Source organism: Rhinatrema bivittatum, chromosome 8 (assembly GCF_901001135.1).
Source record: "Rhinatrema bivittatum chromosome 8, aRhiBiv1.1, whole genome shotgun sequence".
Lineage (NCBI taxonomy): Eukaryota > Metazoa > Chordata > Amphibia > Gymnophiona > Rhinatrematidae > Rhinatrema > Rhinatrema bivittatum.
Window position 1 is genome coordinate 164,597,001 of NC_042622.1, and position 13,503 is coordinate 164,610,503.

The window sequence follows — 13,503 nt, forward strand, 5'->3', positions numbered from 1 at the left end:
GTCTGAGCCCTAGTGGAATAAGCTCTCATCTGAGAAGGTAATGGCTTTCCAGCCTCCACATAGGCTCCCGTGACAAGCTCCTTAATCCAGCAGGGTGTGGTAGTTTACGAAGCTAGTTTGCCCCGTTTCCTTCTGCTGTGAAGGACAAACAGGTGGTCAGTCTTTCGGAATGGTTCTGAGACTTCCAGATACCGCACTAAAAGTCTCTTGACATCCAAATGACGGAGGAGACTATATTCCTCTGCGTCCTTGTGTTTATCTAAGGATGGCAACAAAATGGACCGAGTCAAATGAAACTCCGAGACTACCTTGGGCAAGAAGGATGGAATGATATGAAGCTGTAATGTTCCTGGAGTCATCCAGAGGAACAGTTCCCAGCATGACGATGCCTGCAATTCAGAGATGCGACGTGCTGAGCATATAGCCATCAGGAACAGAGTTTTCAAGGTTAATAAAAGCAAGGAAAGGCTGCGCAGCGGCCAAAAGAAGGGCCCTACCAAAAATTCCAATACTAGATTAAGATTCCACAAGGAAAACGGCCACCAAAGGGGTGGCCAAAGGTGCTTCACCTCTTTCAGAAAATGGGCCACGTCTGGATGAGCAGACAGGTGGGTTCTGTTCACCTCACCCCTGAAACAGGAAAGAGCCGCTACCTGTACCTTCAAGGAGTTAAGGGACAAAGCTTTATTCAAGATGTCCTGCAAAAATTCCAGAATAAGTGGGATTTTGACCACCTTAAGGGGGGGGGACACTGTGTTCCTCATACCAAGCCTCAAATATTCTCCAGAACCGCATATACGCTAGGAACGTAGAAAATTTCCGAGCGCAGAGTAAAGTGGCAATTACCACCATAGACTATCCTCGCTTCAGACGAGCTCTCTCAAGGGCCAGAACATAAGATAGAATCAAGACAGATCCATGTGAAGGACCGGTCCCTGCTGTAGCAGGTATCTGTACGGTGGGAGGCACAGGGGGTGTCTCCATATGTCCGCATACCAAGGACACCTGAACCAATCTGGAGCTACTAGTAGGACTAATCCCCTGTTGTGCTCGATTTTGCGAATGACCCTGCCATGGAGGGAAGATGTATAGAAATTCTTCTTTCGGTCAGGTCTGAACAAGAGCATCGAGTTCCAGGGACCATGGATCTCTTCTGCGACTGAAACATCGGGGAACCTTCACATTGTGAGATGTGGCCAGCAGGTCGATGGATAGGAAGGCCCCATTGACCTACTATCAGTTGAAAGGATTTGGCCGACAACATCCACTCTCCTGGATCCAGACTCTACCTGCTTATAAAGTCTGCTCTGATGTTGTCTTTCCCTGAGATGTGGCAGGCTGAAATCATCTGTAGATGTGTTTCTGCCCATTCAATAAGGAGGTCTATCTCCTGTGACACATGCTGGCTCTTGGTTCCACCCTGGCGGTTGATATAGGCTACTGTCATTGCACTGTCCAACATTACATGGACCGTTTGACCCTGGAGTCTGTGGCTAAATTGTAGACATGCATTTCTGACTGCCCTGGCTTCCAGGCGGTTGATGTTCCAGAGGGTCTCTTCTTCTGTCCAAAGTCCCAGGACTGACAGTTCCTAACAGTGAACTCCCCAGCCCGGAGACTCACGTTTGTCGTGAGGACCAGCCAGTACAGTGAGGACAGGGGCACACCACTGCCCAGATGAGCTTCCTGCAGCCACCACTGGAGCCAAGAGCATACGCCCATCGGACGTGGAGGTGAATCAAATAGTCTTGAGACTGTGAGTTCCAACGAGACAGCATGGAGTACTGAAGTGGTCACATGCGTGCCCTTGCCCAGGGCACCATTTTCAGAGTTGCTGCCATCAAACAGAGAACTTGGAAAGAGCTCCACACAGTCGGGCGTATCATGTTCATCAACTGACGCACTTGGGACATCAACTTCCTTATCCACATGGTCGGAAGGAAGACCTTGCCCTGCTTGGTGTCAAACCGGACTCCCAGATATTCCAAGGACTGGGAAGGCTTGAGACTGCCCTTGTCCAGGTTTTCTACCCAACAGAGTTCCTGAAGCAAGGTGGTCAACCCTGTTGGTCACCTGGAGACTCTCTTTCACGGCTTTGACCCACATCAACCAGTCATCCAAGTATGGGTGTACCAGGATTCCCTCTTTTCTCAATGTTGTTGCTAAAACCACCATAATCTTGGAAAACATTCTGGGGGCAGTGGCCAGGCCAAAGGGCAGTGCCAGAAACGAATGACGATCCAGTACCGGAAAGTGTAAGAAACATTGGTGTTCTTGATGGATTGGAATATGTAGGTAGGCCTCGAATAGGTCCAGGGAGGTTAAGAACTCTCCTGATTGTATGGCCATTATCACGGAGTGTAATGTTTCCATGCAGAAATGATACATTTGTATATGTTGGTTGACACTCTTGAGGTCCAGGATGGGGCGAAAGGAAACTTCCTTCTTGGATACGATGAAACAGATGGAATAACGCCCTGTATTTTCCTGGGATTATAGGCCGCATCCTGAGGAGCCTTAAAAGAGTAATCTCCACTGCCTGCTTCTTGTGCTGGGAGATATCAAGAATACATCCTGAGGAGAGCTGTGAAATTCCAGTGCATAATCTTTATTTATTTTAGATTTTTTATATTCGGCTTTTCGCACTTTTTTCAGCACTTCAAAGCAGTTTACTGTAGGTATTTCCCTATCCCCAGAGGGTTTACAATCTAGGTTTGTACCTGAGGCAATGAAGGGTAAAGTGACTTGCCCAAGGTCACAAGGAATAACAGTGGGACTTGATCCCTGTCTCCTGGTTCAAAGCCCGCTACTCTAAACACTAGGCTACTCCTGCAATCTTCTTGTATGACTTCCAGTACCCATTTATCCAAAGTGATCTCGACCCACCATTAGTAGAAGGACAGTTGACCCCCATATCTCCTCATTCCAAGAGTGGGTCAGCAAAATTTCATTGGGGGTTTGGGACAAACCTGAACCCGAGCCTGCCCCTCTCTTTGGCTGTCAACCACAAAAGGACTGAGTCTTCCCAAAAGGCCGCGACCTCTGAAATTTCAACTTTCTGCAGGGGCAAAAACATTGGGAGCCCCCTGGATCGGACCCCATAGATGAGGGGTGCTGTAACTGCTTCCCTCTTAATTTCTGGTAGCTGGGGGACTAGAGATTCACTGCATTTACTGGAGAGCTTTTCCAATTCGCTTCCGAAAAGGAGTGATCCTTTAAAGGCCATCTTTGTGAGATTTGCCTTGGAGATTGTGTCTGCCGACCAATTCCGCAGCCATAGCTGTCTTCTGGCTGCCACCTCTGAGGTCACGCCTCTGGCCGAAGTACGGACTAGATCTGAGCCCTCGTCATCTAAAAAAGGTGGAGGCGGGTTTTATAACTGCTCTGGAATTCATCCCCAAGTCATCTACCTCCCGAGAGAGGAGCAGGTATGAATGAGCTACTAGGGCACAACAAGAAGCAATCTGTAAGATCATTGCTACTGCGTCAAAGACCTGTTTAAGGATAGACTCCATCTGCGTATTGTGCACATCCTTTAAGGCCACTCCTCCTTCCACTGGGATAGTTGTTTGCTTGGAGACGGCACAGACCAGCGTATCCACTTTAAGGAAATGCAAATGCTCTCTCACTGCTGGGGTCCAGTGGGTATAGAGCTTCTAATGCTTGTCCCATTTTAAAACTTGCTTCCAGGACATCCCATTCCAGGTCAATCAACTTCTGGATGGTTTCCAGTACTGGAAAGTAGCAAAAGGCTTTCCAAAGAGAGATGAAAAGGAAAATTAGTTCATACCTGCTAATTTTAATTCCTGTAGTACCACAGATCAGTCCAGAATCCTGGGTTTTGCCTCCCTTCCAGAAGATGGAGACAGAGAAAGAGAGAGTGCCACCTGCAGTTCCTCAGTATTACTAAGTACCCAAGCATAAAAAGTCAAAAAGTTCAAAAAGTAGAGGAAAGAGTAAAATTTATAATGCAATTCAAAAACTTTATTGAAAGGATTAACGAAAGACCTGTGCCATTCTTCAGAGTTATTCAAGAACAAAAACAGATCAAGCGGACAATCAAAAACTTCTTTCCACCACTGTGCAGGATTCCGTCTGTGGTACTAAAGGAACGAAAATTAGCAGGTAAGAACCAATTTTCCTTTCCCTGTACATACCCAGATCAGTCCAGACAAGTGGGATGTACCAACACACCCCTAGACTGGGCGGGAATCTGAAAGACCTGCAAGCAGAATACTCTCACCAAAGAATGCTTCTTCTTGCGCCCTCACATCCATACGATAATGTTTGGTGAAAACATGCAACAAGGACCACACCACATGCAGCCCTACAAATCTCTTGAGGCAACAGCAACTGATATTCTGCCCAGGCATGATCAAGCCTGGCTGCGACCACACGGCAGAAGCCAGAGGAAGGAAAGGCAGCAGGAGAGCCCAAAACAGAATATGCACCGCTGAAGCTGTCTCCCTCTACCACTGGCATCAAGAGATTAAAGTAAAGTAAACACACCTGCTTCCCTTGATTTTATTACTATTTTTTTTGTTTAAACTTTATAAAAGACACAAAAGGAACAATCTTATCTGAAGTGCAGCAGAGGCTTCTCCCAATCCTCCCAGAGGTGAGGGAACTGGACCACCAGCACTTCAGGCGAAATCCTGTGAGCAATCTAGGGTCCTCAACCCCTGCTCGTCCACCTCTGCAACCAGGAGGGATGGCCCCACCAAGACCAACCAACCTCCTGGGAGAGAAAATCTTCACTCGATCGAAATCTCCTCTTCTTTTTTTATTTTATTTTTTTCAGGTACAGAACTGCAGGTTTTGCACCTCCGCCATCTGCTGGAGATAGAGAAATACTGAAGAGCTGCAGGTGGCACAACGGGTTAAGAGGCGGTGTCTGTGAAACTTTCTCTGTCTCCATCTGCCTGAAAGGAAGCAAACTCCAGGAGTCTGGACTGATCTGGGTACGTACAGGGAAATGGGATTCTTCTTTGGTTCCGTCATAGATTTAATACCAAGGACTCCCAGCATCTTCATGGTCTGGGAAACCAAGGCCAGAAATTCGTCTCTATGAAAAAGCCGCAACATGGTCCAATACGGTTCCAATCCAGTGGGAATTTCCCTTTCTTTCAAGGTGTCCGGATCATCCTCTTCATCTGAGCCACTTGATCCCTACCAGGGGATGCCCTTGGTAAGGCAAGGCATGCCTCAAGTTCTGTCAATAGGACTGGGAGATGGAGTGCTTACAAGCTGATGTTCCGCCCGGACAGGGCAAGTGAGGTAGTAGACTGAGCCTATACGAAGGTTTGTAGACCCTAGAAAAATTCCACCCAAGACAAGGCAGCCGGGTCCATGCCTGGCCCAGGAGGCACTGGGGTAGGAGCCACTAAATTTCCCTCTCCCATGGATGACCCAGTCAAGGGATTACTCAGATCCATGGTATTTCCAGTTAAGGCTGTGGCTAACCCATACTCTGAATGGGAGGAGCCTGGCTTAGCAAAATCCAGAGGGGCCAACTCTCCTTGGGCTTCCTCATCGTGCTGACATAAGTTGGAATCTTGGAATCCAGGTCAGACTATAAAGCCCTAATATGACAAGCAGTGCAGACAGAAAGGAAAATTGGTTCTTACTTGCTAATTTCCATTCCTGTAATACCACAGATCAGTCCAGACCAGTGGAGCTATGCACTCCCACCAGCAGATGGAGGCAGAGAAACAAAACTTTGAGGCACTGCAATATAACAAGTGTGCCACCTGCAGCTCCCTCAGTATTGATCTAGACCCAAGCCAAGATTAAAGAAAAAAGTAACCCCAACTTAGGCGAACCAGAAAAACCCATGGGGTTGGATTCCCTTGAAATGGAAAGAACCCAGCTCCAGACCGCTATCTCATATCAACTGCTTAACTTAAAAAACTTAACATTTATAATTTGAAGACAAAACTCTTTATATTTATTTTATTTATTTAACACTTTTTTATACCGACCTTCATAGTAATAACCATATCGGATCGGTTTACATTTAACAAGGGTATAACTGAAGCGTAACTAAATTAAATTAAATTAAACAAAAGAGGTGAAATAAGGCAAAGTTACATTCAACAAGGGGTAAGAACTTGGAAGCTAACGTAGTTGGAAGAAAGGTAAAGGCGGATAATAAACAAGAAAATACAATAGAGAATACAGGTTAAAGCTACAGGTGCTTTAACCTAGCAGTGCCATAGTCCATCGTTCTTGAAGATCAAAGACCATTGTCCAGATAAGATCAGGGCAACTAGTGATTATCTTGGGGATCCCCGAATGCTTGGTGAAAGAGCCACATCTTGAGTTTTTTTCTGAATGTTAACAGGCAAGGTTCCAATCTGAGGTCTGACGGGATGTTATTCCAGATAGATGGGCCTGCGATCGAAAACACTCGGTCTTTGGTCGAGGAGAGGCGTGTGGCTTTAGTCGGAGGAAATTTAAGAGTTCCTTTGTGAATATCTCTAGTTGGTCTGTTGGAGGAGTGTAAATTGAAGGGGAATTCAAGATCTAGTTGAAGTTGATGGTGGATGAATTTATGTATTAGGGTGATTGATTTGTATAGGATTCTAAAATTCACTGGTAACCAATGTACGTTTCTGAGGATGGGAGAGATGTGTTCACCTCGGCTAGTGTTGGTTAGCAATCTCGCTGCAGCATTTTGTATCATCTGCAGTGGTTTGGTGGTAGCTTTGGGGAGGCCTAAGAAGAGGGCACTGCAGTAGTCAATCTTAGCGAATAGCAACGCTTGGAGGACTGTCCTGAAATCATAGAAAAATAGGAGAGGTTTGAGTCTTTTTAGAACCTGTAGTCTATAGAAACAGTCTTTGGCTGTGGTGGTGACCATTTTCTTAAGGTTTAGTCGATTGTCAAGAATTACCCCAAGGTCTCTGACATGAGTATGGGTGATATGGGAGTTGTGTGTGGATGGAAAGGTGAAGTTTTCATCGTTAGAGGAGATGAGGAGGAGCTCTGTCTTTGAGGCATTAAGGACCAAGTTTAGACTGTTGAGCAGATTGGTGATAGAAAGAAGGCAGTTATTCCAATGGGAGAAAGCTTTTGAGATAGAGTCTGTTATAGGGATTAGTATCTGTACATCGTCTGCGTACAGATAATGAATTAGATTGAGATCGGTTAGTAATTGGCAAAGTGGGAGTAGGTAGATGTTAAAGAGGGTTGGGGATAAGGAGGATCCTTGTGGTACACCAAGGGTGGACTTTGTTAAAGGTGACTCTTTATTATTGATTTTGACTTTGAAAGTTCTATTGCTGAGGAAGGATTTGAACCAACTGTGGGCTGATCCGGAGATACCGATATCTGTTAGGCGATGCAGGAGGATGGAATGGTTTACGGTATCAAAAGCCGCCGAGATGTCTAGAAGGATTAGTAAAAAGGAGTAGCCTTTGTCTAAACCCATCATAATATGGTCTGTAAGAGAGATGAGGAGGGTTTCCGTGTTGCGTGATTTGCGGAAGCCGTATTGCGATGGGTATAGGATCTTGTTATCTTCTAGATATTCTGAAAGCTGTATGTTTACCAATTTCTCCGTTAGTTTGGCTAAGAATGGGAGATTAGAGATGGGTCTGAAATTGGCTGGATCATTAGGGTCTAGATTGTGTTTCTTAATGAGGGGTTTGAGTGAAGCGGTTTTTAGTCTGTCTGGGTATATCCCTTGAGTAAGAAAGCAGTTTATGATACTTGTCAAAGGTCCTGAGATTGTGTCTGGGATGAGAAGCAAGAGTTTCGATGGGATATTGTCTGCTGGGTGGCTGGATGGTTTCTGTCGTTTTAGGAGGGATTCAATCTCTTTGGTGGAAATTGAGCCGAAACTGTCAAGCTTGGCTCTCAAGGGGGAATGAGAAAACTCGCCTGAAATGAGAGGTGTCGTAATTGGAGGAAGGAGGGCAAGTGTATTTGAGATCTTCTGTTGGAAAAAAGAAGCGAGCTCATTTGCCTTGGATAGAGCTTGATCGTCTGGAATAGACGGAGGAGTTGATTTAGTGATTTGTGCTACACAGGAGAACAGCACCTGGGCGTTATATTGGAGATGGTGAATTTTGTTGGAGTAGAATTCCCTTTTTGTTAGTAGAATAGAAGTTCTGTAGTGATGTAGGAATCCTTTGTAGGATGAAAGGGTAGATGTGTTTGGGGTTTTGCGCCATCTGTTTTCCTTGTGACGTAGGTCCTGTTTCATCTGTTTTAGTTCCGGGGTGAACCAGGGTTGATTTCCTTTTTTTGTGGGATTGATTGTTTTGGAGGCAATTGGGCACAGATTGTTTGCAACTGCTTCCGTAATCTTATGCCAGGAGGAAAGGGCTGATTCCGGATTGGATAGGTCTAGGTTAGTGAGTTCCTTGGCAAGTTGATCACTAAGAATATCGGAAGGGCATGATTTCCTGAATTGAATGGAGGAAAGGTGTGGAGTGGAGTGAGTCTGTTTGTAAGTGGAGAAGGAGGATTCTATCAGAAAATGATCTGACCAAGGGATTGGGGTACAAGAAGGTTTTGCTGATGGAGAGAAGGACGAGTTGATGAATATTAGATCCAGAGTATGTCCAGCTTTATGAGTAGGGCTATTGATGGTCTGAGTGAAACCCATTGCACTGAGGGTGGTGAGGAGGACTTCACAATTCGAGGATCGAGGTATAGCGTCAGTATGGAGGTTGAAGTCCCCCATGATCATAGTTGGGAGGTCTGAGTTGATATGTTTCACAATGGATTCTATAAGGGGCGAGGGGTCTGTTTCTAGAACTCCAGGCGGGGCATAGACTAACAATAGTTGTAGTTGTTTTGATTTAACTAGACCCAATTCCAATTTAGACTCAGTTTTGATTGTATGAGCGGATAGTCTGAGTTCTTTTTTGGTAGCTAGAAGAAGGCCGCCACCTCTTTTCTTGTGTCTGTGAAAGGTGAAGATGTCATATATATGCGTAGGTAGTTGGTTGATTAGAGCAATGTCCGAATTTTTTAACCAGGTTTCTGTGATTGCACAGATGTCTGGGTTGGTATCTAGGAGGTAGTCATTGAGGATGAGTGCCTTTTTAGTTAGGGATTGTGCATTGAAAAGGGTTACTGAGAGTAGCGCGAGTCCTAGTAGTTGGTTCAATGGTGAGGTCATGATTGGAATAATTCTTTTTTGTATGACGTTGGAGAAGTTAGTTGTGGAGTTTCTCCTTTGGTTGTGAATGATTGGGATATTGTAAGTGAGCATGGTGATAGGTGTTCTGGGAGAGGTGTAGGCTGAAAGACGAATTGGTAAGGTCTGAGAGCAATTTGTGAGGATCCGTGGGAATGCTAGAGGTGTCTGATATGGCGATGGAGTTGTCTGTCTGAACAACGAGAGGTCTGGATGAGTTGCTATAAGGTGTCTGTATGCGTGTTGGGTTCAACCGGAAGCGTGCTCTGTCCTCAGCGGGGTAATGTGATTGTCTGTAAGGTTGCTGGAGGTGTTTCTGTACTGGGAGAATTTTAGAAATCACTAATTAGACGAAGGATTGTTTTTGGGGCTCCGAGGCTTAAATTATGAGATGGTTGAGGTAGTTGCTGACGGCGAGTCGTAGTGGGTTGGTAACGGGGGTACTCACAAACGGCTCCAGGCAGCGATCTGTAGGCCTATGGGCCGTGTAAATGCTTCATATACCGAAGTCCTAGCGCAGATGGTTTCTGATGTGGGTGGCTTCTTTGTAAAGATTGGCCTGGGCCTAGGGGCACTCCAAGGGGCGCGTTAAGGGGCAGGCCCCTTAGGTCGTGCTCCTTCGGGCGCGCGGCGCCTAGGTGTAGCGTTTAATTTAAAGCCGATGGGGCTGTCCCCCAATTGGCTTTGCGGCTGCGGCGGCGATTGTCTTCCGGCGACGAGGGGCGGAGGAGAAGGCGCCGTTTCCTGTCGGAGGAGCCTCGTGTTCGGCGCTGGGCTGCCGTGGGTGAAGGTAGGGATAAAGGCCTTATATACAGCAGCTAACTACCAGGAAAATCAGTCTTTTGGCAGCGGTACCAGGGTGGGCCTCTGGACTGATCTGTGGTATTACAGGAATGAAAATTAGCAGGTAAGAACCAATTTTCTTTTCCTGGACATACCCAGATCAATCCAGACCAGTGGGATGTACACTAAAGGAACCCTACACCGGGCGGGAACCCGAAGACATGCTCTTAGGACACTTTCACCAAAAATTGCATCCTCCGGCACCCACACATTCAAATGGTAATACTTGGTGAATGTATGCAGCGAGGACCAAGCCACGGATCTACATATCTCTTCAGGAGACACTATTTGACCCTCCGCCCAAAAGGCAGTTTGAGCTCTCGTGGAATGTGCTTTCAGACCATCAGGAATAGTGTGGCCCTTACCAATATAGGCTGAACAAATAGTCTCTTTCAACCACTGGGTCAAAGTAGCCTTTGATGCTTTTTCTCTTTTCTTTGGACCCTCAAAGATGTAGGTATCTTCCAAACAAAGAATTCAGAGACCAATCCGGAAAACCGGTCAACTCCACTAACTGGTTCATGTGGAAAGCAGACACCACTTTCAGCAAAAAAGACAGCACCATATGCAAGAAAACATTATCGGTCAAAATACGCAAGAAAGGGTCATGACAGGAAAGAGCCTGAAGCTCAGATGTTCACCTGGCAGAGCAAATAGCCACCAGGAAAACCGCCTTCAAGGTGGCCAGGCGTAAAGGCTCAAAGGAGGCATCTCAAAGAGCCCGCAAAACCAGGTTAAGATTCCATTGGGATACACCCTATGGACTGGAGGGGCAAATGTTTCACTCCTTTCAGGAAACGGATGACATCCGGATGACTAGCCAGAGGTTTGCCCTGCACCCGGCCCCTGAGACAACCCAAGGCCAAAACCTGAACCTGGAGGGAATTATAAGCTAAACCTTTGGACAAGCCCTGCTGCAGAAAGGCTAAAATATGCAGAACAGATACAGTCAGTGGCTCCAGTCCATGCTGATCACACCAGGACTCAAACACCTTCCACACCCTGATGCATACCAGTGAAGTAGAAGGATGTCTAGCCTGAAGCAGGGTGGAAAATACTGGCTGAGTACCCCTTCACGCTTAACTGCCACCTCTCAAAAGCCAAACCGCGAGACAAAAGTGACCCTCCCGATCCAAAAAGATTGGACCTTGACGCAACAACCCCGGTAGATGGGTCAGGCGTAACGGGCCATCCACCGCAAGCTGAACCAGATTCGCGAACCAGGAACGACACAGTCATTCCGGCGCCACCAAGACCCGAAGCCCGGGTTTTGTTCTATGTGCCACAGACCTCGACCTATAAGCGGCCATGGGGGAAAAAAACATACAGGAGAATCACGGTTGGCCACCTGCACACCAGGCTGTCTAGCCCACCAATCCAACCTCCTTCCTGTAACTGAAAAACCTCATCGTCTGTGTGTTGGCTCACATCACCATGAGATCCAGCTAAGGAACCCCCTATCTGGCACAAATGTGATTCCAGGTCTCCGGAGACAGTTCCCACTCCCCGGGATCCAGCTGTTGGCGACTTAGGAAATCTGCTTGGACATTGTCTACTCCTCCCATATGGGATGCCGCGATCCATTCCAGGTGACGTTCGACCCATACAAACAGCAGATGAGCTTCTCGAGCCACGGCAAGACTCTTGGTTCCTCCTTGCCAGTTGATGTATGCCACTGTGGTCGCATTGTCTGAGAACATGCGGACCATTCGCCCTTGAAACAGAGGCAGAAACACTTCCAGAGCCCTGCGGACTGCTCTAGTCTCGAGACGATTGATGGACTAGGACTGCTCCGCTAATGAACAAAACACCCTGAGCTGCACGACCCCGCCACACTGCTCCCCAGCCCTGGAGACTGTCATCCATTGTCACCACCACCCAATCCGGGACTTCGAGAGCCATTCCTTTCTGCAAATTGGTCTTCAACAACCACCACGCAAAGCTGGACCTGGCCTGTTTCGACAACGGTAACAGCAGCTGGTACTGCTCCGACACTGGAATCCAGCGGGACAACAATGCCCTCTGCAATGGCCGCGTATGTGCAAAGGCCCACAGAACCAGCTCCAACATTGAGGCTATGGAGCCTAGAATCTGCAGATAATCCCAGACCCTGGGGACCTGAAGATGCAGCAGTCGAGTCACTTGCTGCTGCAATTTGGACATCCTGTCTGTTGTAAGGTGCACCTTATCTATTTGGGTGTCGAATCGAGCTCCCAGATACTCCAGGGACTGAGATGGGGACAGATGACTTCGCTCTGTTGACCACCCAGCCTAGTGAATGTAAAACTTGCATCACCTGGTGCAGGCCTCCTCTGACTTCGCCCAGATCAGCCAATTGTCGAGGTTCGGATGAACTAACATCCCCTCCTTCTGTAGGGATGCCGCCACTACCATCATCAGCTTCGTGAAAGTGCGTGAAGCTGTGGCTAGTCCAAAAGGGAGAGCTCGGAACTGGAAATGTTGACCCAGTACCTTGAACCTCAAAGAACCTCTGATGATTGCTCCAAATCGGAATGTGGAGGTAAGCCTCGGAGTGAGCTGACAATGCGAGAAATTCCCCTTTGCGGACTGCCGCAATGGCTGTTTGCAGAGTTTCCATCCGAAACCGTGGCACTTGCAAGCTCAAGTTTACCTGGTCCAATATGGGATGGAAGGTACCCTCCTTTTTTGGAACCACAAAGTATATGGAGTACCTTCCCTGCCCTTGTTCATCCAGCGAAACCGGGAGAATAGCTTCCAGGCTTAACAACCTTTGTAGAGTGCCTTCCACTGCATCCCGCTTGTTTCAGGAAGTGCAGGGCGACTCCAGGAAGGCGTCCTTGAGTGGACATGAAAATTCTAAGGCATACCCGTCCCTTATCACCTCCAATACCCAGCGATCAGAGATGATTTTGGCCCACTCCTCATAAAACTGGGACAACCTGCCCCCGACTGTCACCAAAGAGGAGTGGGCAGGACTGATCTCATTGGGCTGGTTTACTTCCACCGGCTCCTTGGCCAGAGGCACCTCTGGCAGACCTGCCGGCCACCCAAAAGGCCTGTTGATGGGCCAAGTATTGCTTTGAACAAGGGGGGGGGGGGAAGGGTATCTCTCCCGGGCCGAAATATCCTAGAATCCTGAAAGCGGGGACAAGGAAGAAAGGATTTCTTAAAAGGCTTTTTGTCTTCCAACAACTTGTTGCCCTTGGTTTCTCCCAGGGACTCCATAAGCTGGTCTAATTCCTCTCTGAAAAGAAGTTTCCCTTTGAAGGGAAGATTACATAACTGAGATTTGAATGACGTGTCCGCAGCCCAGTTGCGGAGCCAAAGAAGCTGCCTAGCCTCTACTGCCGAAATCATACTCCAAGCTGCGTTGCACACCAGATCATACAATGCATCCGCCACATAAGCCACCCCTGCCTCCAGGTGGGCCACCTGGCTAGGGGTCAGGACCCCTGAAGAAGCTGGGTCCTGAGGCTTCTGAATCCAACACAAACAGGCGTGCTGCATCATGCAGACCGCTGCGCAGA

General features: G+C 47.5%; 1 protein-coding gene across 5 annotated transcripts in view; it reads right to left on the minus strand.

Annotated features, from left to right (window-relative positions):
- Positions 1-13,503, minus strand: part of KIAA0100 (KIAA0100 ortholog) — a 294,167-nt gene that overhangs the window by 195,159 nt on the left and 85,505 nt on the right. The window lies entirely within an intron of this gene.